Genomic DNA, 25242 nt, shown 5'->3' with positions numbered 1-25242 from the left:
CTATTTTACACCGCTTCACAAATACACACTCCTACACGTAGGAGGGAGTTCAGGCATACCAGATAATGTCTTATAACATCTTCCTACTCGAGCATCCTAAGAGATGTTTTCCCTTCATTTGTCCTTTTCAGATAAGCACGTTGTGCTTTTTGCTTTCCAGTATCAAGACACTCAATGACGCAGGGACCGACGTGGTAACAGCACAGCATCTATGAAACAGATTCACACTTTTTTTCCCCAGCCAGTATTTACTTACTTTTTTTTTTTTTCTACATTTTGTAGGGCTCATCTTATTGGTGTTCAAAATCTGTGAACCATCCAATTCGCTCAGCAAACTTCACAATGAGGGAACACAACCCAGGCAGGGGATCCCAAAGGCCCCATAGGCTGGCAGCCTGGCCGGACCTACCTGGGTGTCTCAGTGCAGCTCCCCTTACAAAACACAACTTCATCACCCACTGAGGCCTGCTACCATAGGCTAGGCATCCGAGAAGGCAGCAGGAGCTGTTAATGAGCTCATTAACAGCAAAATCTTATTTATTTATTCGTCTGTTTGTTAATTTTTTGCCTGGCCCTGCTGCTGAGAGCTCTCTCACCTCCTGTACCACTGCCAGGTACACATTCCCAAAGGGGCAGATTTTTTTTTTTTTTCCCCTTCTGTCAACACCATTTAAAGAAATTATGAGCCAAGTTTAACGACCCCTTTGTTACTGTTCTTCTGGCAGAGGCAAGAAGAACCCTTCCCACTGGTACCTGCATGGCATCAAGCATAAAACCCATTTTAAAGATGAAGGCTCTGATTCATTTCACCTGACGTCTTTTTCAGTTGTGTGGGGCCTAGCTGAAGCTTTGACAGCTGAGGACCTTACTCCTCACACTAGGATATTTCTTTCTCCTTCCAGTGACCACAGCACAAATTCTACCTAACAGGGAGCTATGCTGCCCCAAGGCTGACCTGGGACTGGGAGGCTGCACGATTGGTTTCCAGGCTCCATCCTGGGTCTCACTCCTGGAAGTGGCTTCCATTGAAGGAGTAAAACCAAAGAATGAATTTTGCTTGTGTAGCATTTCAGCCGGTCAGGAATATTCTATAAAAAGCAGGGCTGGGAGGAGGGGGAGAAATACATATTATAGTTTTTCTGCAAGCTATATGAAGTATTGTGACCAAATGATTTCTGCTTCTCAAGTAATTTGGAAAAGGGTCACTACCTGACATTTTCAAAGTACAGCAGTGATGACCACTTTATCTTCTTAGGGACTTCCAAGCAGATTGCTGTGCATTTCAGTTACCTTAGTAACATCAGATTGCATGTAGATTTGCAAATAGTTGTTATGTCAACTTGCCAATCTGCTGCTACACCTACCACGAATGCAGAACATGCAATCAATTACAGGTGTATTACTCAAACGTATTATACTTATATGTAAAGAATTAAAAAATTACCTATTTGCTTATGAAATTAAATTAGTTCCAGTGGGAAACACCACATCTTTCAGGAAGAATTCTTTTTCAGTGAAAAAAAAAACAAATCCTTGAAAGAACTAGTTATTTATTACTTCTGTTCCTCCTGAAACCACTTTACATAAACGATATGACACAACCCCAAAACAATGCTGTCCTGATTTTTAATATTACAGAAACTTAATTTTCAGTTGGGAATTATATACTGCAGCAGTCTTTTTTTGAAATATTGGAAACTTGTGAATCTTAAATATCTAAAGCAGGAAAATGCTGTTTTCATAGAACATCTTGAACTACAGATGTTGAAGAAAAACTAGTCTGCTATTCATTGTTCTGCAAGCAAACAAAATGCTCAATGAAGACTTTTAAAAAATATGTTTTCTAAGAAATAGGTATCTCTCCATCATAAATGTAGCAAGAAAGAAATTAATGGGAAATGTGGCCTGAAATGTGATACATATATATATATACACACACACACAAGACATACTCAAATTTTCTTTTTCACTTTCTAAATAGCAGAAAGAGACAAAATGCCTACAATTGTCAGCTGATGCCTTAAATCATGTGTGCTATGGTTGTACTGGAGATCTGAAGAGGATTGTGCTGTGATCATCCAGATATTTTTTTAATCCATTTGTCTTCCTCCACTATAGCAGGCACCAGAAAACTGAACACACTTGTAGGCCTATTACCCAGCAGACCATCCAGCATGTTAGTTTAAAACATTGATAGTGGTGACCCCTTGCTAAAATATATCATTTGGGGAGGATGGTGATTTATGTTGGTCAATGTGCAGTTAAGATGATTTGTGCCATCTCTCCAGCAGACGAGTACACTGGCAGCTGGGTAAAAACGTCTTAGATCACCATTCTTAAATGGATGAGATAGAGCACATTGGTTTTTGGGGTCATCTCTTTTTAAAAGGAGAGTGTGTCTTGAAATGACTGGATTCTCTCCCACGTGAAAAATCTCCTGTCTTGAAAGTAAAGTTAAAAAAACTTTATTTTTTTAAAGTTGTTTGGTTTTGTTTGTTTTTAGTACTGCCACTAGGACATCAGCACGTAATATAACCCTGCCACCAAATATTCAGGTGTGGAGCTCAAAATATGACAATTTTTCCATAAGTTTTCAGCACCCAAACTTAAACTACAACATTCTCAGATTTTTCAGACAACATTGTGGAAAGCTTTAAAAGATTCTTCAGGAACTGTAGACTTGGGCCCAGAGTCAAAAAAGTGTTTAGGTGACTTAGGTTAATCAGCTAGGTAGATAATATTGACCAGACTGGATGCTGAACCCTTCCTGGAAATCTGGCCACAGTTGTAAAAGTAGGAGCTAAGGCTGAAGGTTTGTGTTTCATTCCTTAAAAGGAATGGAAGCAGCTGGATATTCATCTGGTAGCCCCATTACAATCCCAGTGAGGACAATACAATTATCCACCTGAGTGGCAAATTGCAAAAGTCAGACTGCTGTGCAAAAGTGTGTGTATTTATAATACACAATATATGGATATGTATACTAAATTTGTGCCAAACAGCTGTTTATTTTAGAGGAGGCAGCTGTTATTGGGATTCAATTTCTGTTTTTTTTTTCAAATGTCACAGGAAGAAACATTGCATGTTAGCTCAGTTGCATAAACTTCTCACTAGAATTAATAAACTTTCTGAAAACCACGTATAGAATTACATTAGTGAGGCCTACTCCTTACCATTTCAATGTTTTTTGTTTTCACCTGGCAAAAATGTATCTAAAATGACACATTATATCACATTTTTTTTTTTCATAATCTTGATTTTCATACATAATTGTATGAAATGCATGATAAGTTTCATTTAGCAATCAGATTAGTATTCATTTAATTTGGAATTATTTTTAATTCCAACATTAATTGTATAATATCAGGAATAAAAGTTTAGCAGGCATAAAAGCCCGGTTTTACAAGGTGCTGTACAAACGCAAAGTGAGAGACAAATATAAAATTCAGACTCTGAAATGCTACGCTAGAATGAAGACAAGTAACACTCCTCTTGTTCCTGCAAATGGAAAGAAGGATACATATCCAAATTTCAGAAGTACAAGTATTTTCCAATTCTCAATGAAAAAGTAGTAAATGCATTTGAAAGCACAGTGATAAAACTTTGCCAAACCAAAGTCTGAGCTTTTTCTAAAATATGTTAAACAATGGGCTGTAAATCATTTTAGGTTTTCCCAGGTCAGAGGACATCCTTGGAAGATCAAGCAATTTAAATCCTTAGTCTTTTTTTTTTCGTGTATCACAAATAAGCTTTTCTTTTCTGCCTGGTCCTCTTTTCATCTAGACAACAAAGGTTGAGTTTTGAAATTTTAAGTATTAACTGCATGATATAATGGAGCCATAATTTTAAACATAATATGGCTTAAAAATATTTAAATAGAACCATGAGGGAATATATAATTTTATTGCCATTATGCCAAGCTTACCTTAAAAAATCTTTGTTTTAATAAAAAGTAATGACACGAGACTACACTTAAATAGCAGAGCAGCATATTCACAATTTGCCATAATTAGAGGGAACAAGGCTCATTATGAAGATTGAGTAAAATACAATAAGTATTTAATTTTTCATAATGAATAGTAGATTGGTTTGAAAGTAAATAGCACCATGAACTCTGAGAGCTCTCTGTTTGTTCAGTGTGCACTTTCTCCATTGTGTGCACTCAGAGTTTGGCTGCTCCCATGCAATGACACCAATCCACTACAGCGCAGCCTCACACAAATGTACCCAAATTAGACCCAGGGGAACAACCTAGCTACTGCAGGCATTGCAGAAGAGCCAACACTAACACTCATTGCCAACAATTAACCCTCCCGAAGAAAACTAAGATGAATTGACTTCCTCCAGAGTGTCTCTGCCTTTCCCTGCCACACTGGGGTATCTATCTCCATGGTGTCATGTAGACATTGAAGTTTAATTTGATGCTAAAAAGCCAATAACATAACTTCCTTACTATTGCCTATGCTGGGCTCACATCCCTTGTTTGCCAAAATGACAGTGGTTTGCCTGTGTTCCTCCAGCTTCACACAGATACCCACTTTTCACAAATCCTGCACCAAGGGAGAGCCATCAGCATGTATGGAAAACACAATCCAGATTATTAAAACCAATAACTACTCTAGGTTGGCTTGTACAGCACAGAGCCCAGGCAGTGGGGTGGTCATTAATTTTTCACTTAGGGATGTAGGAGGCATTGCTTGCCCTCTTCCTCTGTCTTGTACTGCCTCCCTCCTCCTTGACTGCATGTATCAGTGCTGGCTGCAGGCACAATGCCCCAGCTCCATGCTGCTTTCCTTCCCCAACTTTTGTGCTTCTGTCCCCATCCCCATTGCTGTCAGGCATTTTGCCCACCCCTCCACCTGTCCTGGTCCAGCTCCTGCCCCCAGCTGCGTGCCTGCTCTTTGATCTCTGCTTTGGGCCAGGGATCACCACCTGGAGCCACGCTGATAACATCGTGAGATCTGGGGGAAGATTTAGCCTCCTGCCTGAATGGGAATCTCAAAATAGCCATGAGAATAGGAAAGACAGACTACCTACTCTGGGCAATCAACCAAACTTCATTTGATGAATAATGAAGTGAAAAGAATTACTTGAAAACAAATCACAGTGTTTTTTTTAATTGCAGTTACACAGGACACGTAATGTGTCCTGTAGCTGAAGCCCCCACACACTATACGGTCATCTAAAGGTCAAATTCCTTCCCCTTGGGCCAGCAGTGGAAGCAGATTTTTTAAAAAAGACCTGGGAAGGAGTAGACAAAGCAGAGCCCAGATCTCCAAGGCACAGAGACAGGTCAAAGGTTATATCGCACCTGCCAAGTACTGGCAGCAATAAAATCTGTGTTTGACACAGGTCTGACAGACATATGGATCTTAAGTTTTTTTCCTTGCTGCTTTCCACTGCCAACCTTCCCCAGTCCAGGGACCCCCATGGCTGCCAGAACTGCTGCTTACTGTACCCCACCTACACACTGCTGCAGATGACTGTGATATGGGGCTGGACAAGCCTGATTCAAATAACTACTTGTATTGTAGCTATAGACCATTCTAAGTACCAAGCAAGTTTAAATACATAAATAAGTCCTTATTTTGCACATATGATACATCTTGTGGGAATGAATCCTGCAATTTTTGTAATTGTGGTTACACTTTAGAATCAGAAACCTTGAAGATGTGTGTTATGCTCCATTTTCTCTAAATGAATGCATCAAATTATGTGAAATGTATAATAACAGTTCTTAAAATAGCTGTTAAATGCCTTATATATCCTATTATCTCATACATTAAAATGAGATAACAGATCGAGCCTGTTCCTACAAACTATGAATTTACAGCACTTATACTTTTGGTTACAGCTCCTTCCTTTAAAATAAAAAAATGATACATCTGCGATTTCTGCTCTTGGTCATAACTTAAACTTTGAAATAGCAAAAATACAAGCTGTGTAAATATCAACAGGGAATGCTTTCATCTCATTTGCACTTCATGGGTTAATGCTTAATTACTCTGAGCACTGAAGAACTCATACCAGCACAAAAAGGAAAAAAAATCATTAATACCTGAACTTGGGGGCATTTCAAACATTATTTACTTAAAGTGATATTGCTCTAAAGGGTCACTTAAATGTAAACATATATAGGGTATAGTTCAAACATGGGACTGTAAAGTAGAAATGTTGGCAGAAGCCATGGCAGCTGCTTTAGTACGTTATACAGATAGATGTTCCTACGGGCCAACCTTTCAACCTTCAGAATGCAAAATGTAGATCTGATCCTGGATGTGCACTTACTAATGGGATAAGTTTGAACTTAATTGCCTCTTTGCACTTTCAATTACCAGATGGAGCATGTGAGCCCAGGGTTTTATGCACACAGCAGTGTCTTGGTTAGGACCTCAGTGACCCTTGGGAACGATGTAGCTGCAAAAGAGCAGATGAAAAGACAGATTCACACACTGGTCTAGCCAATTGCTCCTTCTACTTTTCAATAATCTGATAAATTCAACCAAAAGCACTTGGTATTTCTTCCCCTAAAGTTTTAATCTCTTCATCCTTGATTTTCACAGCTCCTCAGCAAAGTTATTTTACAGGATCATTTTGTGACTGAGGCACTGAACTGAGAGGCAAATGAGTTCATTCAGCTCTCGCTTTTGTTCCAGACTGCTTGTGTCATGTCAGGCAAGTCATTTAACCTCATGGAATCTCAGGTCCCATCTGTACGGTGGAAAAAATACAACCTGCCTGAGAGAGATGCTGTGAGGATACATCTATACCTCAGGAGATTCTTAGATACACCAGTAATATGGCCTGAGTAAATACACAGTGAAATTGGTTTCTATCCCTCCTGTTCGTAATTCGTGCGTTGCTACTTTTTTACCTTTAGCACTGAAGGACAACTTATACCAGCATGAAATGGAAATAAACATTAGTATCTTCATTCAGTAGCATTTTATACATGGTTTACTTTAAGATAGCATTGGACTAAAGACCCAAGCAAATGCCAAGTGAAAGGGAAGAAGATCCTTTGCTTTTAACTAATTCAACACAAGTGCTTAATTCCTAGCACTCCAGAAGGATGGTTTCCTCTTAAAATCCACTGTATTTATCTTTAAAACCTGGTAAAACATGAAAAGTGAATGTCTACTAGCATGTCTGTGCTGCATTCACTGCTGTGACTCTTCAGTGGTGCAGGCATTTCTGAGGTACTTTTTACTTCCAAACCGTACTGCATGCTGGAAAACTCCCCCAGGCCTGAGCGGTTAATCTCTGGTAACCCAGTCCTGCCTTGGCCATTTATCAAATGATTGATGTCCATGAGGCCCATTCAAGAGTTGATTAATTAGAGGCAAAGGTGACTCAGGTGGCAAGGAGGCTTACACCCTGGGCCTGTCCTCAGAGCCTGAGGGATGCCATCGGGTGGTCCAATTAGACTGGAATATTATAGAGGTAAACAGGTAGTTTGCCTATTGTTAAGGCTTCGCTTGGCCATAGAGAGATCGAATTAAGCTGGATAGTGCCCAGGGACAAGCAGAAAATAGACACGGACATTTGTGAACCTTGCAAGGAAACTCTAACTCCAGGTATCAGCCAGGCCTGCTTAAAAACTGGACAAACTCCTACGCATATGGAGAAGGCCATCTGCCCACAGGGCTCATCTTTGTGGTGGAAGCTTCACACTGAACCTAGTTAAATGAGAACAGAGGAAGGATACATAGGGCACAAAGTTAAAGGCTGTCACTGCAGTCTGCCTCTTGCATTCATCACAAATACTCATCAGAGAAGGGTTGCGTTTAAATCATTATCTCCAAGAAGAAGGCAAAAAAAAAATGATTTGAAGATAACCAGCAAAAAATAAAATACAGCTAGTTTATAACTACAGCAGACAAGAATGGTAAACCTAAACTGCCTGCTGTTCAGCACTATCCGTGAGCTCCTCAGGTATGCACTTGTCTGAGAGATGACACAGACTCAGTACTGACATATGTAGCTCCCACCACACACACAAAGCCAAGAGAAAAACAGTTCAGATAGAAAAGCAACATACCTGGCACAAAGACACTGCACGCACCAAAGTCCCATGGCACGCAAGAGTTGGGGAGATCAGAGCTCCACCGAATCCGTCTGGGCAGCATGCTGACTGCACGAGAGGTTTTCCAGCAATAACCAATAAAGAAGTGAAGTTCTTCAGTGTCAGGACACACTGTAAATGCCTACAGTGCATCTCAACAACATATCTTTACAGCCAGTGATAGATATTCACTCTTCAGGAATTTTGTTTGTTTTCTTTGTTTGTTGTTTTGTCCCCCAAGGATGCACACCCATTTTATAGTAAACTAAAAACATATTTTCCATTTGTGAGTTTTCAAAGATAACAGACTAAGTGATACAAATTTAGCTTTAGCTACTTCCTTAAGTGCACTGTGTATGCAGTCTTAACCTACAGTGCAGCACCCTTTTCTTCTTATGTATCCATTCTAAGCTACACACAGAATTATATAACATGCAGTATTTCAGATTTATCCCTGTGATCACAAATTTCTGTGCCAAAGATTAAACCACGGTCTTAGTGCTTTCCAAGTTGCAAATTCCTCCTAGGCATTGAGGCAGCTCAACAGGCTGCTCATTACAGTCAAACTTTCCCCTGGTGATCCCTCTCCAGTTCTTATCCTCATGAACAAAATGCCAGCACTTTGACCAGTTACATGAAATGGAGCATATTGTGTCTGGCCTTTGAATAAAACATATCTGTTACGCTTTCCATCTTTTGGGATGTATCACGCTGGATTGTCATCCAGATGCTCAGGTGGTTTCTGGCTCTGTAGGGCCGAAAGACATGCATAGCTCTGTAGGATAACACTGTTATCAGCATGGTAATTAAGGTGACCTTCTCACAGGCTAGCCCTTAACACTAAGGGTATGAGGGTGCTCTCTCAACGTACCCGCCTGCTCCATCCAAGCCTGAACAGGAGCTGCTTCTCAAAGCCAAGAAATGTCAAGAGGGATGTGAGATTTATGGGGTGATGAGCTTTCTTCTTGAGCATGTATTAAAGAAATATTAATTAAGAACTTTTAATTAAATGTTTGTGGTCCACTTGTGAAAGCATTGTTCTCTGATGTTATGACATCAGCCTAAGATTAAATCTCCTACTAAAGATCAGACTATGAGGAGATTTTCACATCCCTTTTTGCTGCTGCTGGTTACTGGTGTTTCTCTGCATTGGCAATAAGAATATCCTGCAACAGGATGGAGCACCTTTCCTGAAGAAAGGTACCCAAAAGATAATTGTATACACTAAAGGAGGAATGCAATTAGCAATGACAAGGAATGGACTTTTTAATAGATGTCTAACACCGTGGATATTTTAGCTAGTATTTGTATTGCCAACTATAAATACATATAGTCAACTGGGACAAAAATCCTCATTCCTCAGCTCCAAAAATCAGCCCATGAGTTACATTTTTTTTTTTTTTTCCCCTCTCTCTCTAGCCTTTTTGTTCTATCCTCTGGGCTCCCAAGAGGAGTAGTAGAAAACATCACCTCCATATATATCACAAACACTAGTGTGGTACCTAAGAGCACTAAATTATTTCCAGTCATAGTACCATCACTAACGATATAGGAATGAGGAGAAAGCAATGAAGCTAGGAGATCAGAAAAACAGCAAGGAGCAAAACAGACACATTAGAAATGTGAATGAGATTGAACTTCAAATGCTTCAGAACAACATATCTTTGGAAAAAAAAATAATTGAAAAAAGCATTAATGGGAAGGGAGAACATGTAAGTGTAGATGTGCTGGAGCAACGAGCAATGACTGATGGAATATTCCTTGGCTATGATGGCAAGCATGAGAACTCTATGACAGCTAAAGGAGATCAGCAGTCAGCTAAATGAGCTGAATACTAAAATGTTAGGCCACAGAAATAAAGTTTTCACAGCTATAACAGTATTTCATAAATCTATGCTATCTGACCTGTCCTGCATTTACAGAAGGGTTTATGACAGCAGTAAAAAAAAAGAATAAATGTAATTTTACTTGAAAACAATGATAGCAACTCTAAGGAATTCAATATTTCCATTTATAAATAGAGTATTAAAAGATGGAATCAAATGCATTTTTATACAAAGCATTTTTTCAAGATAAGCACTGCTCATAGTACAAAATATTATTTGCACAGTGATAAAACTGATTCTATGATTCTGCAAAAATCAGATGACCACAGTCTCTTTTTAATCCACCCCCACCCCCGGTATACAGGATAGCACAGAGAATACTTTTGGGGAACTACACATGGTTGGTCAGTTCCTCAAGAAGGAGAAATGTCATTATTAGAAGTACTATAATTATAAACATCAACTTATCTGCAAGCATCGAGAGATCTTAATAATCAAAACCATTTTTCAACAGAACTTTGAATATACACTTAATAAATTGTTTTTAATTCCACAGAAAATCAACCCAGCTTTCCCAAAGGCTGGAGGGGAGCAGGGATAGGAACCAAAATGAGACCTCAAAGAAAAGGGATATTCCTTAACTGCTATATGGGAAAAAAGCTCAGATTTACCAATTAAAATTATTGATAATATCCAAAAAGTCCAATAGAATATTTGTTTCTATTTTAAACTCCTTCCTCCCAACAGTAGCTCGAAATAAAGTTTTCATGTGTATTTTCATGTCACAAGGTAATCGTTCAAAAGAATTTTAATTAAGATCATTTTGCCATTAACTATCTGAACGCTAATGAAGTGTGAAAAACATTGTTTCTGTAAAATGTCTTTTAGCATACAGGTGGCCTAATTACAACACATTGCCTGGCTGCTGCATCTACTACTTTAGCTTATTCAAGTTCAGAATAAAAAATATATTTAATTCTATCAAAGGACTCCTATCTGCTAGAAAAATACAAGGTAAGATGTGAGCTTATAACGAACATTAACATTCAGTGCCAAAAGGTGACTTTAAAATGCTGGTCCTACGTGTGTTCCCTTTAGGTCTAGGCAAACATTTCTGCTTTAATATCAGAAGCTGCTTGCTTTTGCTTTCTGTTTTGCTAGTATTTCTCCAGGCTGCCCAAAATTACCTGTTAGAAACATTTGATTGCCCATTTGCCATTATTTAAATATTTTAGAAAGAAATGTACATGCATTTAGATATGTGCATGGTTTAGAAATAAACAAAATAAAACACAACCTGATTATGACCAAATCAGTTTGGGAATACAGAAGCCATTTTCTGGCAAGAAACAAAAAATAATTGAACCTGCAAATTCCCATTTTCCTTTCTCTGCAGTTAGGTCTGCAGCACTGTTGATCTGGGCATGCTGTCCACCTTGCAAAAATTGCTTCATCACAGCAATGACTTCTGAGGTCCCTGTGCTGCTGCTGCTGGCTGGCCCCGCCACCCACATTTCTAAATCGGAGTCAGAAAGTCAGTGGATGTGTAGGAATGGGCCCTTGTGGGAACATCTGCGTGACTTGTACAGAAATTAAGGGATTCCATTTACCCTGCCTGTTATAGGATTGAGATACACGTAGTCTGGGTGCATAAAAATTCTTTACAGAGATACTTCGGGAGCTAAACAGACAAGGAAACCTCGTAGCTGTCCCTGAAAGGGATCTGCATGGCAGACAGCAAATAAGTTGTCCCTGAGCTAAAAAACCTGTCTCTGAAGTCCCGGCAAGTGGAAGAATGGAAAACCTCGCGCAGCAAAGTGCCCCAGAAAAAGGTGGGAGCCAACAGCAAGGACCTCTAAAAGACTGGCCCAGCACCCAGAGCAGCCCAGCAGACAGAACAGGCAACAAGGGGTTGAGCTGAGCATATTTTTTTACTGCAAAAAATAGTACAGGAGCTTTCCTCATGCTCCAATTAAAACTCTGTACGTCACAGAGCTCTCAAGTGAAAGTTACGAATGCAATATTGCTTTTTCATTTACCCTTTTAAAATAATCATCAATGGCCTAAATATACTCTCCAGACAAGTTTTTAATCCTGCCAGAGGTTTTATTTGTTTGTTTGCTTCTTTTTTGCATATAGAACAGCTGATCCTTTCAGCTTAGTCCTTAGCGGATGGGATACCGTGTGCTCTTTGGGGTGGGACATTTGGGGACCTCATCAGCATCCTGAGCAGCCATAACCCACTTCGGCATGTAGTTTTTATTTCCTACAGAATGCTATTCAGTAGCTATTTTATTACTCTGGATATTAAATGCCTATGGCTCACAGAAAACAAAAACCTCCCTAAATAGTTAACTTAAACCAAGTTTTTACATCTAAACTATTTTATTACTAGCATGCATTAGCTGTAACAGATTTCTCTTCAAAGAAAAATACAAAGCTCAGTTTCAATATGCATTTAGCCAAATTATCAAGCCCATATTGTCCTGCACGTAACATTAATAAGTAAATTATACAAGAGACAGTAAAAATTAATCATTTTTACTTCCATCAGAATGCTAGATAATATGTGATAGATAGCTCCCTGTGGCGTACGGCTGAGAATGACATTATTTAATGACCTTTGCATCTGTAGAGTTAAGATCATGCAGGGTAATTTAAATTTATAATATGTTATGCTTCTTTCATTGTTCTAAAGTTATAAAAATTGATCTGCTGGGGATCGCACAGCTAATGCCTGCAACTGTCATTCCCATTCCCAAAGATGTCCCTGTGTTTCACAGACAGTCCCACCGCGAGAAAGCAGGAGCCATTGCTCTTGCTACACTGGGTACATCCAGGTCACCGTTGTGTTTAATATCAACCTTTCCAGCCCTTGGTATATTTCACTATAAAATAAAATTTATTTAATATGTTATTAGCCATGATATATTGTCTTCCCATTATGGCCTCTTGGGATTTTTTCCACATCATTTTGATGTACCCTAAAGAAATTCTTTTTGATTGCACGTTACATACAATAATCCTGCTCATTATTTCCTGCCTCACTGTGCTGTTCCTAGTAGCAGAGGTACCAAACCACATTGGTCTGGAGGAGATGCCCACAAGCCCCAAGCCCATGGGCACCCCTCCCTCAGCCACCAGCTGCCTTCTTACAGCTTCACCACACTGGGATTCTCTCACATCTCCCTCCCAGTTTGATGGGGGAAAGGGACTGAATGGGAATTTAAAAAAAAAAAAAAAAAAAAAAAAAAAAAAAAAAAAAACACAGCTAAGAGTCTCTCAGGATTTTTTATGAAAACACAGAAAGAAATAACATAGAAACAGGAGCGAACAGCTGGACCAGTTCAAACTGAACATGCACAGAGCCCGGTGTCCTCCAACATTGCCCACAGACAATATTTAGAGAACAGAAGAACTGGGCAAGAACAGAATAATTCCCAGAATACCTTCCAGAATACCTTCCCAGCCTGCAGCTATTTGTGGTTCAAGGATTTCCTCAAACTGAGGAGGAATCTTTCTATGTGACAGATTTTTTTCCTCCGAGGATTTTCTTCAGTGGATTTTTTTTTCCCAGTCACTTATTGAACCCATGCAGATTTTTAGCATATCTTACACCCTGTAAGATGGACACAACACCTTACATTAACAAAACAGTGAAGGCACATCATATCATTAAAGGTTGAATGTGCAATTTTGTTTCCCAGGGCTTATAGAATCAATTTATATATATATATATATATACATATATATATATATATACACGTATACATATACACATATACATACTTATTACTAATAACTGAGTAATAACAGCTAGATTTCTCTATACTATCTTTTAAGAGACCTCTTGTCTTTTTCACATATCCTTTGCCTGAATAACAAAGAACAACAAGAACTCTGACTGGTGGAGCTTCTCTCTTTGGTTTCCAAACCATCAGCAGTGATTTGGGTTAACGTGGTCAGATCGTACATGTAAACACATCAGGAGAGAAAAATAACTAAAATTTGATCTGAAATTTGAAAAAAGTTGAAAGATAACTCAGTAAGTCACCAATACTCAGTGTTAATTACCTTAAAACAGAGATTCAGGAGAAATGCGGAGACAAATATATACTCTAATTATAAGCACTTTTCAAGATTCATAGTACAGAAATCCTTTGCGTTTTACCTATCTCATTAATCTCTAAAAATATTTTAGCTAGGCTCAGCTTTTTTTTTTTTTTTTTTTTTTTTAAGTGCTATACCTTCTATATCTTAACTGTTTATTAGATAGCCTATAAAATATTTTTTTTAAATTCCAAAGCTAAGAACTGTGAAAAACATCACAGTTTCTACATGAGGACAGCAATCCTCCTCACACAACTACATCTTAGGCCTTGGAAACATTGCTGTAAAAACTGGTAAATCTGAATATATGTAGGAGGGCTATATATCAGGATTCTTTTTATTCGGAGAAGAATAAACTATGTTTTAGTCCAAACATAGTTGGACTATTATTCCCTATGTATCTGGAGCACAGACGACAGCTCAGATGGTGCCAGCTCTGATATTGTTCAGATAGGTGAGGCAGAGCTTGCGCTATATAGCTATTGGGAATTTAGACTTGTTTTCCTCTGTCAAGTGGAGAAGTTTGAGATATTCTTGAAGACAATAATTTTTCTAAAATGGCTCATTACATTGCTGAATGCTGACTGTCAGTTAATTATTCAGGAAGACAGCTGAAGTACATAAACCTAAAACAGCTTAATGTAGCCCCATGAAATTCTTCTGCAAGAATTGTGCAACAACATAGATTTATATTTTATATACTTATGCTGAGCTTGTAAACAACTAAGATAGAGAACATATTTTCCAGTCCTTCCATACACACACACTGTAACCTGTCATGACATTTGCAAAGCTCTATAAAAATCCTTCCCCACGCACAGAAGACTGCCAGCTTCATCCCTGCCTTCTCACTTCCTCTGCAACACACCTTGTTCTTGACAATGCATCCGAAATTTGGGGAAAAGACATTACTGAGAATTTCCAATGTCAGTCTCCAAGCAAGTGACAAAGCATATGTTAAGGTCAAATCTCTCTCATTTTTAATATTTGCAATTTTTCATAAACATACCAGTAAGAAAACTGCATTTAGTGTGGAGGTGCAAAACTTATGTATAAAATAGTTCAACAAGGCAATAATTCAACAAGTTGTCATCTGATACTGACAACTGGTATCAGATGTTGAGGAAACAAATAAAAAGTGTCAGTAGGTGATTTGCTCATGTTTTATGCTCTCTATATTTATATATATATATATATATATATATATATACACATGTATATGCGCACACACCTTTGACACTATTTAATCTACTATAAAACAAATACACATATCTTTAAAAAGATTATATAACAAAACTGGAATAATTGTTACCTAGCCCTCATGATCTCAGCAGTTTCCATGACTGAAAAAAAAGAGCTAACATTTGAATACATTTTGATATTTTTTGGTCAGATGAAACAACATAAAATATAATGCTGCTTCAAGAAACTTTCTTAAATGGCCTGGTAGATGGCAGAACAAGTTTGTTTGTTATAACTCTTCCCTCCCTCTCAAAAACAAAGCAAAACAAAACAAAAAAAGTCCTACACCAAAATGTCAAGGAAAATAAAAGGATTGGAAATCCCAATACAAGGCATTGGAAAAAAGGTGGGGTATCCTCAAAGACCGTTGCAAAGACAGATATAGTTTGACTGAAAATTAACAATCAAGCAATAAACAAAGGGGGAAAAGTTACATCCAGACTCCAGAAAAAAAAAAAAAATGTCTTTCAAGCAGTTATTGCTTTGTCCTCATCACAATAATTAACATGAAGTCATTAAAAAATTGACAGTGGTAACCTTTTAATATATTGCTATGAGGATTTAACTATTAATTTCAGAGTATTTCCAATTAGAAGTTGGATTAATTTTTAATCATAGTTTAATGCAATTTCACATTACAAAAGCAGTTCTTTCCTTTTATAGCCTGAGCAGCTTTGTGGTGAAATCAGTGTACGCCACCACCAAACGCTTCAACCCTGCGATGCGCTGTGGCTATTTCTCTTCCTGTTACTGTAAATGGGAACATTTTCCTGGTATCCTCCATATGACTAAATGAATGAAATCACTCATATGGCCTTCATGGAGTGAAGTATGCCTAATTAGTTATTTGTGCTCTCACAGAAATGATCTTGAGGAGGCAATAATTGTACTGAATATGCATTAACTTCAAGAAAGACCCTGAAAATTGGCTAGAGAAGTAATGGATTAGATAGCAAATATTTCATTTTAAAACTTCCTCTGAGTTAATACATGCATTAGTCATTGCTGTGATCACACGGGGCCAGTGTGGTGAGCTGTTGTCACCGTACCCTGTTCAAACATCACATGCCATTAACAGAAAGCTCCTTGATGCTTTGATTTCTGTTTTCCTTAGTCAATCAAGTACCAGCACACTTTTTTTTTTCCCTTACTGAAGTTAATTATGTTTTTAAATCTTGAAATGCTTCCACCTTCTGAACAGAAATATTTATTTTAGAATCTTTTTCTCCTCAATATCCAATTAGCCTTTTCACAAATAAATAAGCCATGGGGTTAGATTGTAGCTGCTGTTAACAGGAAGATTCAGAGGAAGAAGAAAGGACAGAGGATCCCCCCTTCCCCACGTTTGGCCAACCAAACCCAGCTGGCAGCCAGTGGCACAGGGGAACAGGCAGAGGCGTCTTTCCCCAAATATTTTCTTGCCTGGGGTTTCTCAGTCTTCTGGTGGCTCACTTTCCAAAGTAAAGTGGCAAATGCCAAAACTGAGTTCAGGTGGGCATCTCATTTAACGCATGTGATTAAGCCAGCACTAATTTTCCCAGCCATGCCTGCCTAACGTCCTCTAGTGATAAATAACTTACCCTCCAGTATTAAGTATAGGACATTATATATGCGTAGTTTCATACACATCCCACAGCAATCTGGTTTTGATAGCTAGAATATATATTTAGCTCTTATCTTGTGGAGTGACTTTTAATGACATTTAGAAGTGCTAAGGTACTTTGAGGATTAGGCTGCTTATTAGTCCCAGTGTTCCCTATAAGTGGTTGTTCAGATATTAAACATTCCCTCTGTCAGGGTACATAAACAGTGAGCCCATTTGATACGATGCAAATTTTCCACATAATTCTGTTTGCTGAGTTTACTCTCATTACCTTTATACATTTATCTGCATATGAACATTCATGGTATAGAAATTATTTACTTCATCTTCTCTTTAGTAAGTGCTGAGTCTTAGGAAGCTGCCTCAATTTTTACTCAGACCATCCTTGTTTCTCAGCCAGTCAAAACTGCCTTTGGAAAAATGCAATGGCACTTTTAATGGCGCATAGAAACCTATGGCACTTTTAATGCGACTCCTTTGGCAGTCTCCTGTCACCTTTGGACAGAAAAGGACAGAAGAAGTCCTTCTGCAAGCAGCAGACATAACTGCTGAAATGCAGAGAGGAGATTTCACAGAGTGGTGGATGGGTGCATGGGGTAGATGGCCCCCATGGTTGTTCCTGCTCCCACCCATACACACAAGTGGTACAGTTACGTGTGCTTTGAGCTCCTTCAGTGGAGCACAAGATTAAGGAGATGAATCCTGATGTCCTCCATGCCCCCAGGTTCAACAATGAAGACAGCAGTGGTGCCATTATGATGGGTTTTCCAATGATTTCCCAATGAGGGCTAGTTTTTAAAATAAAACTTTACATAACTTCCCAGAGTATTTGCCTAAAGAAAAAATTCCTGTCCTTTCTTGACTTTCCTACCTCTCTTAAAAGCCAACAAATCCACCCATACAGCCCACCATGGATCATGTACAAAGGGACCATCACCTCCCTAAACATCACGTGGATGCTTTTGCTGCTTCATTCTTCAGGATCTGCTATTCAAACAAGTTGATGGATTTCCTACTGTCACAGAGATCCCACTCATCATAATTGGCCATAAAGTCAGCTTTTAATTTTGTGCAGAAAAGTTCAGTCAGACTGCAGAATACTGAAGTCTAAACACAGAAATTGATAATAGGAGGTTTGGGTGTGGGGAAGCCAATTGTTTTCCTCTTGTGAGTTGATTTAATGTTATATTTCAAAGTATAAACACAATAGTTCCAGCACTCTTTCTTCTAGAGGAAATGCATGCAGCTTCAGATAACAAGATAATGCAGAGAGGATTCATTTCCTACAAGCTGTCTTGGTATTGTTTATTGAGCTAAATAAATGTGAGGGATGTGCAATACATAATCATAAAACATCTTTCTGTGGCAAGAGGAGCTCGATTCTACATGATAACTGATAATGGCTTTTTGTTCTGGTTTTAGAACAAGAATTAGAGCAATCAGTGATATGAAAAACAGGACAAAAAACAACTCAGAACTGATTCTGCATTTAGTCACACATAAGCTTCCTCATAAGTTTTACAAGGCAGGCTGTGACAGGGTGTACAGACATATCTCAGAGGTGTTTCATTAGATTAAATCAGTATTTCTTGATTTGGATATGCTTACAGAGTCATAGCTGATGATTTACCTTTAATTGTTCCTCATGCAAGCCAGTCTTTCCCTCTGCCTACCAATAGTGAAGGTGCTATACAATTAATTATCCATTTACAAATATTACAGCCTCTGCTTTAACCACCCTGTGTCCTCAGCATATCCTAAAGCACTGTCTGTTCGATTGCCAGACTAGGTTTCCAGTTTCAGAGTGCAGTTTCAGATCTTTAATTTTCTATCAATTTAGCCAGATTGAAGATGGCCAATTTCATCCAGATGATGCTAGCTGCCTTTTCTCAATGACTTAAAAGTAATAAAGAAGTCTGACCTTCGTATTTCAAGTGGGGGTGAGGGGAGAAATCCACACCAGTCCTTGCTCTAATGAGCAGCAATTCTATGATTGCACAAGACAACGGCAGTATCTCAAAGCTTTTGTGGCTGCCAAGTAGAGTGAGGCTGCTTTAACAAGGAGCTGAAACACCTGCTGAAGCACAGGGCTGGAGAAGTACTTGAGCTGCAGCTTGTTGTTCAACACTTACCATTAAAACCATGGATGAAAGATAACCGAAGAAATGTCTCTTGGAGTATGCCAGGCAAAGGAAATGCATCCCCTTTCCACAGAGAGAGGTTTAATTGGAAATTAATGCCTACAGGTGAGGCTTGCATAGCAGTGAATAGCATTACATAGCTGTAGCTCTCTTGTTAGTCATATAGTGTGACTGTATTTGCATACAAGGAAACGTGGAATCACCTTTCTTAGCTTAGGAAAGGATCTGCTCGAAAATCCCAGTATAAACTAGTGCTGTCACATCCCAAGATATCCCTTGCTTTAGAGGCTTATAAAGCAAGACTTTCTGTACTCTCCTCCACCTCCCTTCCTGCTACCTGCATGACCCTTGCGCTGGGGCAGACATGGAGGATAAAGCGGGATCTGGTACAGGAAACACATCTGGACTGGATTATGATTTGTCTGAAAGCACCAAGGTGTAATTCCCAACTCGGCTCAGAAACAAGGCAAGAATTTTGCAGCTTGTGTGTGGAGCTGGGAGCTGTCAAGCTCCTTCTCAGGCTGGGCTGTACTAGTAAGGGTCTGTTAATATATGAGCAGACTATGTCGCTGCTTTCAGTGGGAGCAACTAGTAATTTGCAATGAAAATAACACTCCGTTTAATAAAAACATTTCTGATTTCCCTTGAAATTCACCTTCTACCTCAGTTGCACAGAGTGCTCTAATTTAAAAAGGCTCTATAGAGTAAAGGGCATTTTCCTGTTCTCTTATATGGACACAGAACTGTGCAGACTGGGCAAGGAAACACCTCTACTAAAACTGAAATTCCTGTGGAGTCAAATTATCCAAATATTCATGCATTTAAAAAAAAAAAAAAAGACAATGTTTTAAAACTCTGCAGTGCTGTAGACCTTCAGTCTCTTATGCAGTAAAAGTAGGAACAATTTGCAGGCCAGCAATCTTGCTGCAAACCTGTAATGACTAAATCGTGATTGATAATATCAATTTGTGAGCAGAACTGCCACCACAATGTCCCATAGCAACAAGAGGCATTCTGCAAAGGATTTCCCTCTTGTGCAGTGATTACAGTAATAATGATGAAATTGTTTTGAAAGGATTTCTAAGAGTCTGGTATTCCAGCTGAGTGTAGAGCCTGAAGGAAATAAAAGCTACTTTCAAACTTCTAATTCTATGTGTAAGTTGGGACATAGTCAAAAATTAGCCCAAAATGTTTTAATGTACTTAAGACATGCGAAACCTGAATGGTAAATTTTCACCTTTCATAGGTGGCTCATTACCACTTCAGTCACTTGGCAGCAAATTGCAGAGGTCAATAGTGTGCTTCAATGCCTACTCAGAAGGCAGGGCACAAACTGCAATCAGCAGTATTTTTGCTGGGCTCATGCATATCTGTAGAACATGTCTAGCCAATACCATAATTTCATCCACAAAAGTGTTATAATATTAAGAGATTTTATCTAACATGGATGATAAAAGGTCATTTATGAGGATGGGATAAAATGGTAATGTGTAACAAATTTACGAGTGAGCCTCACTTTTTTCTTTATGCATATACACACACGCACACATTTCCTTATTAGCTTACCAGGGGAATAACCACACTAAAGTTTGTGTTGAAAAGGAAGGTCATGCTTCACTGTACAAAAAAAGCTACATAAACAATCATCAAGAAAAAAATCCAGAATGGGTGCAACTGAAAATGGGATTTTACAGTTGCTGTGTAACAACAACCTTCTATATTTTTGCTCCATTTCCTGGAAAAGGCCTTACAAATCCTACAGCATACCTAAGACACAATTGTCCACTTGTTCCATGGGTGTCAATAATTATCCTGATTGCTCTGGATTGGAGTAGGGCTTGCCTCATATCAGGGCACAGGAGAACATGGAAAGGAGAGGTTTCTTCTTTCTTCTGTCTGATTACCAGCTGTGGGAGTGACTACAAGGAAAGAACCTCCCTGGACAATGCAAATATACTTGCTTTACACAAACTCATAGCTCAAGCAGAGCCCTGTTTGTTTGAACTGGCTCCCAAAGTCAGCAGAGATCCTCGTTGAACCATGTTGTGTCAGAGGCAGTGGCAATGCCCCAGTAACAACCTGATTGAGATGCCATTAGGGACAGCAATAGCTAATCATTTTAGTCCCTCATCTATTTCCTGAAGTTTAACTTCTCTTTAATCTTTAATTATTTACCATAGCTTTGAAGAATAAAACAAGGAAAAACAGAACCATTGAAGCTGCCATGCTATCTGCCAAGCTGAACTGCTGTAGCAAACACGATTGATGCAATACAGCCCCAGCCAAATCACCACGAGGAGAAACTTGTCCCTCAGGAGAGCTCCTCTCCTCTGCTGCTGCAGTTTAAATACAGTTATCTTTTAGAAATTACTTTACTACCCGTACAAAATGCCTTACCTTTCAGCCTAGCCTCTGATCATCTGCAATAAACACATGTTAAAGTTCCAGACTTTAAGAGTAAACCAGGAAGGTGGTCTACTCATATGAAGGTTTAGCTGACAGTGGCTTAGAAATTTGCAAATGCAACAGAGCACAATCAAGGAATGTGAATTAAAAAGCCATCTGCGGATATAGTCAGGCTCCTTGCAACAGGCGTTGGATAAGCATAAGTAAAACCCACTGGTCAAAATATAGTATCTTCACATTTACATAGAATGAGTATATCAAGAAAAATGCAATAGTTACTGACAAATAAATTGCCCAACAACAAGAAAGTAATATTTGCCTAGAAGCGGACTACTAACAGATGAGTTCAGTGGTCTCAGATCATGAAATTTGTTTGTCTTCTAATGTTTCTGTAGAACTTGAGCTAAAACAAATATATTTCATCACAGAAGACATTAGTGTGTAAGCTAATAGTACTATCCGGAAGGTTTGGGAATGATTTCTTATTTAAAAATGATAAAATTGATCCGAAATTAATTTGGTGTAAAGCTGGATCTTTACACCTCAGTAGCAGGAAGGAATGAAAGGAAGAAAAATAGCAGTCAATAGCATAATCCAGTTTGGATGTGTTCTGTTCTGCCCTTGCAGAAAGATCACTTCAAAAATACATAGCCACAGAATTTTCACTGTATTGGGTATTATCAGTAAATCAGACTATATTTGAGTATGTGGATTGAACTACTGAACCATTTCATACATGATATGGGATCTTGTGGTATGAGAGCAAACAATTCAACTTTGTATAAGACCATTTTATTACTCTTCATTCTTTAAAGTAATACATAAAAAACATTAAAGGGTGGGTTTTTATCTTTTTGGTTTTGTATAGTTACATGTAAACGATTTTAGCATTGAAATACACTTTTTAATATTTCTGGATTACCTGAAATTGCCAAAAATTAGTGGAAAATGCCAACAAATTCAAAGACCCATTTTAAATATCTTTCCTAAAAAATAATAGCAGACCTACCCCCTCTAGAAACAGTTGGATTTTGATACAGGATGGTTTTGATTTGCTAAACTGTTTTACTGCATATACTATCTAGTGGGGATACTTTTAAACTGGCCTATTTGTTTTAGCTCTGTTTATTCAAAGGTGTTTAACAAAGCGTACTTTCTGAGATCCTTTAGAGCTGGTACAGATAAGAATCTGCTCTCCTAAAGAAAAAAATAGACATCAAAACTTCTCTTAGAAACTTAAGTGTTCAAAATTAACCTTTTGTTCAAGAAGAAAAAGGTCATCAAAATGACTAGATTGTAGCTAGCTTCTTGCTAACAAAAGGAAAGGAGGAGAACACTTGCTCTCTATTGAGTGAACAGCTCTCCTTCCCAAAGGAACACAAAATCAACCTTGGCAGAGCTGTGACTGTCTCCCCTCTTGTAGCCAGAGGGGGAAAAAAAAAAAAAAGGAAAAAAAACTGTCTACAATGAGATTTAGGCCTATCTCTCTTCAGTGACTCCTTCTGTAAACATAATCAGCACTTAAACCATGTCAGAAGAGTTTGGGGGGGAAAAAAAGTAGAAATCATTATATGGGTCAGGAGTTCTTAGCATCTTCAGCAAGACCAGATGCTGTGGTGAAAAAATGTGATCATGTTTAAGCCCTGCAAAGGGTTACATATACATAAACACTGAATCCTCAGTCACAGTTTTTAATATCTTCCAGCATTTCTTCTGCTTCCTGATGCTTCTCTATCTGCATTATTAGTGTTACTCTGCATCTTACCTGCTGTAAGTCCAAGTCATTTTGTTCTCATATAATTTCATAAAACTTGGGTAAGACTTTGAAAGACACATAGACATGTCTTTCGGTATATTTTTCAGATGCTGAGCTCTCTAATCAGTTGGTCTAAAAAGGCCAGGAGTAGCAGCGGTAACACAATCTACATTGCTTAGTTGCAGACATAAAATACAAATATATTCATTTTGAAGTTTTGTACCATTAAATATTTGCTCTTTCAAGATAATCTTATTTTTATTGCCACTATACTTTTTCATGGAAACATGGCTTTGCGACACATAACATATTTAGTTAACTTCAGGTCATTTTTTTCAGTTCATTTCACTTAGTAGTAAAAATCTTATAGCCAAATCTACCTATCGATTGATGTACATGAGATTCCTCTTTAAGTCAATAACAGCCCTTAGCAAGAATCAGTGACTCTTTGCTGTTATTTATACATAAAGAGTTTTATTGAACTAAACTGGTATTCACAGTTTAATATTTCACAATTTATCTTATTTATTTATTTTAAAGGATTGTCTTCTCAACTCCATTGGAATCCCAGAATCTACTGCGAACTAAATCAAACCAGAAGCTTACAGGTCAATGATAATCAAAATCCAGTGTTTACTGCTTTGTTTATGGATCTCACCATTTTACAAGCAAAATTTCTTATATATGCTTAAATTAGTTTTTGGTGGCATAGCAACAACCAATATGCAAGTAATAACAGGACTGCGTTAAAGGGAGCACTGAATTTATGATCTCCCCAGTAGAAATCCATCAATTTTGATTGGGTTCCAGGCACAGTTTCTAATATCATTTCACACTATGCTGCACAGTTTCTCACCAAGTTTGTAAATTGCCTCATAAGACAATGTAATACTGAAAGAAATAAACCGAGCTAAATCATGGAATAGATTATTTATTCATTACTAAAGAATGTGTTTTGATTGGCAAAAATATGACTAAAAGCAAGTGTTCCCTACTTTGTTTCTCAGACTAATTCTGAATCTTTTTTAGTATATTGTTATTACTATCACAAAGTCCTCAAATTACAACCATAAAAAGAATAGCAGGATTGGAAGAGGCATGCCTGTTTATTATTGTCCTATAAAATCCTTCAGTTTGGGGATAATTCCTCTGCTTCTCCCTGCCTAGGTGACAGCGATCCACAAGACAGAGATTTGATATTAGACTATGTCCAATTTCACCTGTTCCTGATTTAAAAAAAAAAAGTAATTGCAAATGAATAATCATGATCTATAATAAAAAAAACTCCAAATGTTATGAAATATTTTCTATAACAGATATAACCATATAACAGATCTAAGTGTGATCTTGTGGATTTCACAGCAGGTTGGGAAACCTCAACCTCTACCTGAAACCTGCTAAAGATTGCATGTGTAGTACTGTAAAGTAAAGCCTCAGGAAGACTGAAAAGTAGAAAAACGTGGACATTTAGGGGTCAGTCATGGATGGTGCCAGCCAAGATCCCAGTCCTGCTCTGGCCATCCTTTAGATTTTATAAAATTGGCCTTTCAAAGCTTCACTCTTGGCCACTACCTGCTGGTTAATTGAGCTGCTGAAGTTCAGAGGTACCTGCTGAGCTCCTGGTGCCTGTTAAGACTAGAGCACTTGTAAGAACATGCAGAAATAGGTGTGGAAGTGTCTGGAGAAAGCTTTAAAACAAGACCCAAAGCATTTCTGAGCTGCAGGCATTTCTCATATTTTTGGAGGCTCAGGTGAAAAGATGTGACACCTACGCTAGGACTAACTGCTAGGAGTACTGTAAGTTTTGTTGGAAATCCCTCCACATCCCATTTTCCATCTTGAAAAATTTTGACCACAATTTTACTACATCATTAAACCACTTCAAACAAATTTTCACAACACTGTAAATGCTTCTAAATCCATGCCCAGAACAACTCTGCTCCCACCAGCTGCTAGGGATCTAAATTTTGTCATGAATGTTTTTGGTCTCACAAACTACCCACTCTTAAATCCTATCTGGGTAGCAGTAAGTGTAATAATTTTAAAAAGGGTGCTAAAAACTTAATGATGAAAAAACTGCCCTCAGGGAAGCT

At 38.2% G+C, this 25242-nt stretch overlaps 1 long non-coding RNA gene across 4 annotated transcripts in view; it reads right to left on the bottom strand.

The window, feature by feature from the left end:
* Window positions 1-25242, bottom strand: part of LOC110354567 (uncharacterized) — a 171252-nt gene that overhangs the window by 140739 nt on the left and 5271 nt on the right. Inside the window, exon 1 of one of the 4 annotated variants that reach the window (XR_011811456.1) lies at window positions 410-732. The exons of the other annotated variants lie outside the window; for them this stretch is intronic. This is a non-coding gene — a long non-coding RNA (uncharacterized lncRNA). Of the gene's footprint in view, window positions 1-409; window positions 733-25242 lie in introns of those variants that run through there. 4 annotated transcript variants of the gene reach the window in all.

The sequence above is a fragment of the Anas platyrhynchos genome, chromosome 9, assembly GCF_047663525.1.
Source record: "Anas platyrhynchos isolate ZD024472 breed Pekin duck chromosome 9, IASCAAS_PekinDuck_T2T, whole genome shotgun sequence".
Lineage (NCBI taxonomy): Eukaryota > Metazoa > Chordata > Aves > Anseriformes > Anatidae > Anas > Anas platyrhynchos.
Note: the sequence above shows the minus strand (reverse complement) of the source record. Positions and strands in the feature narration are given on the sequence as shown.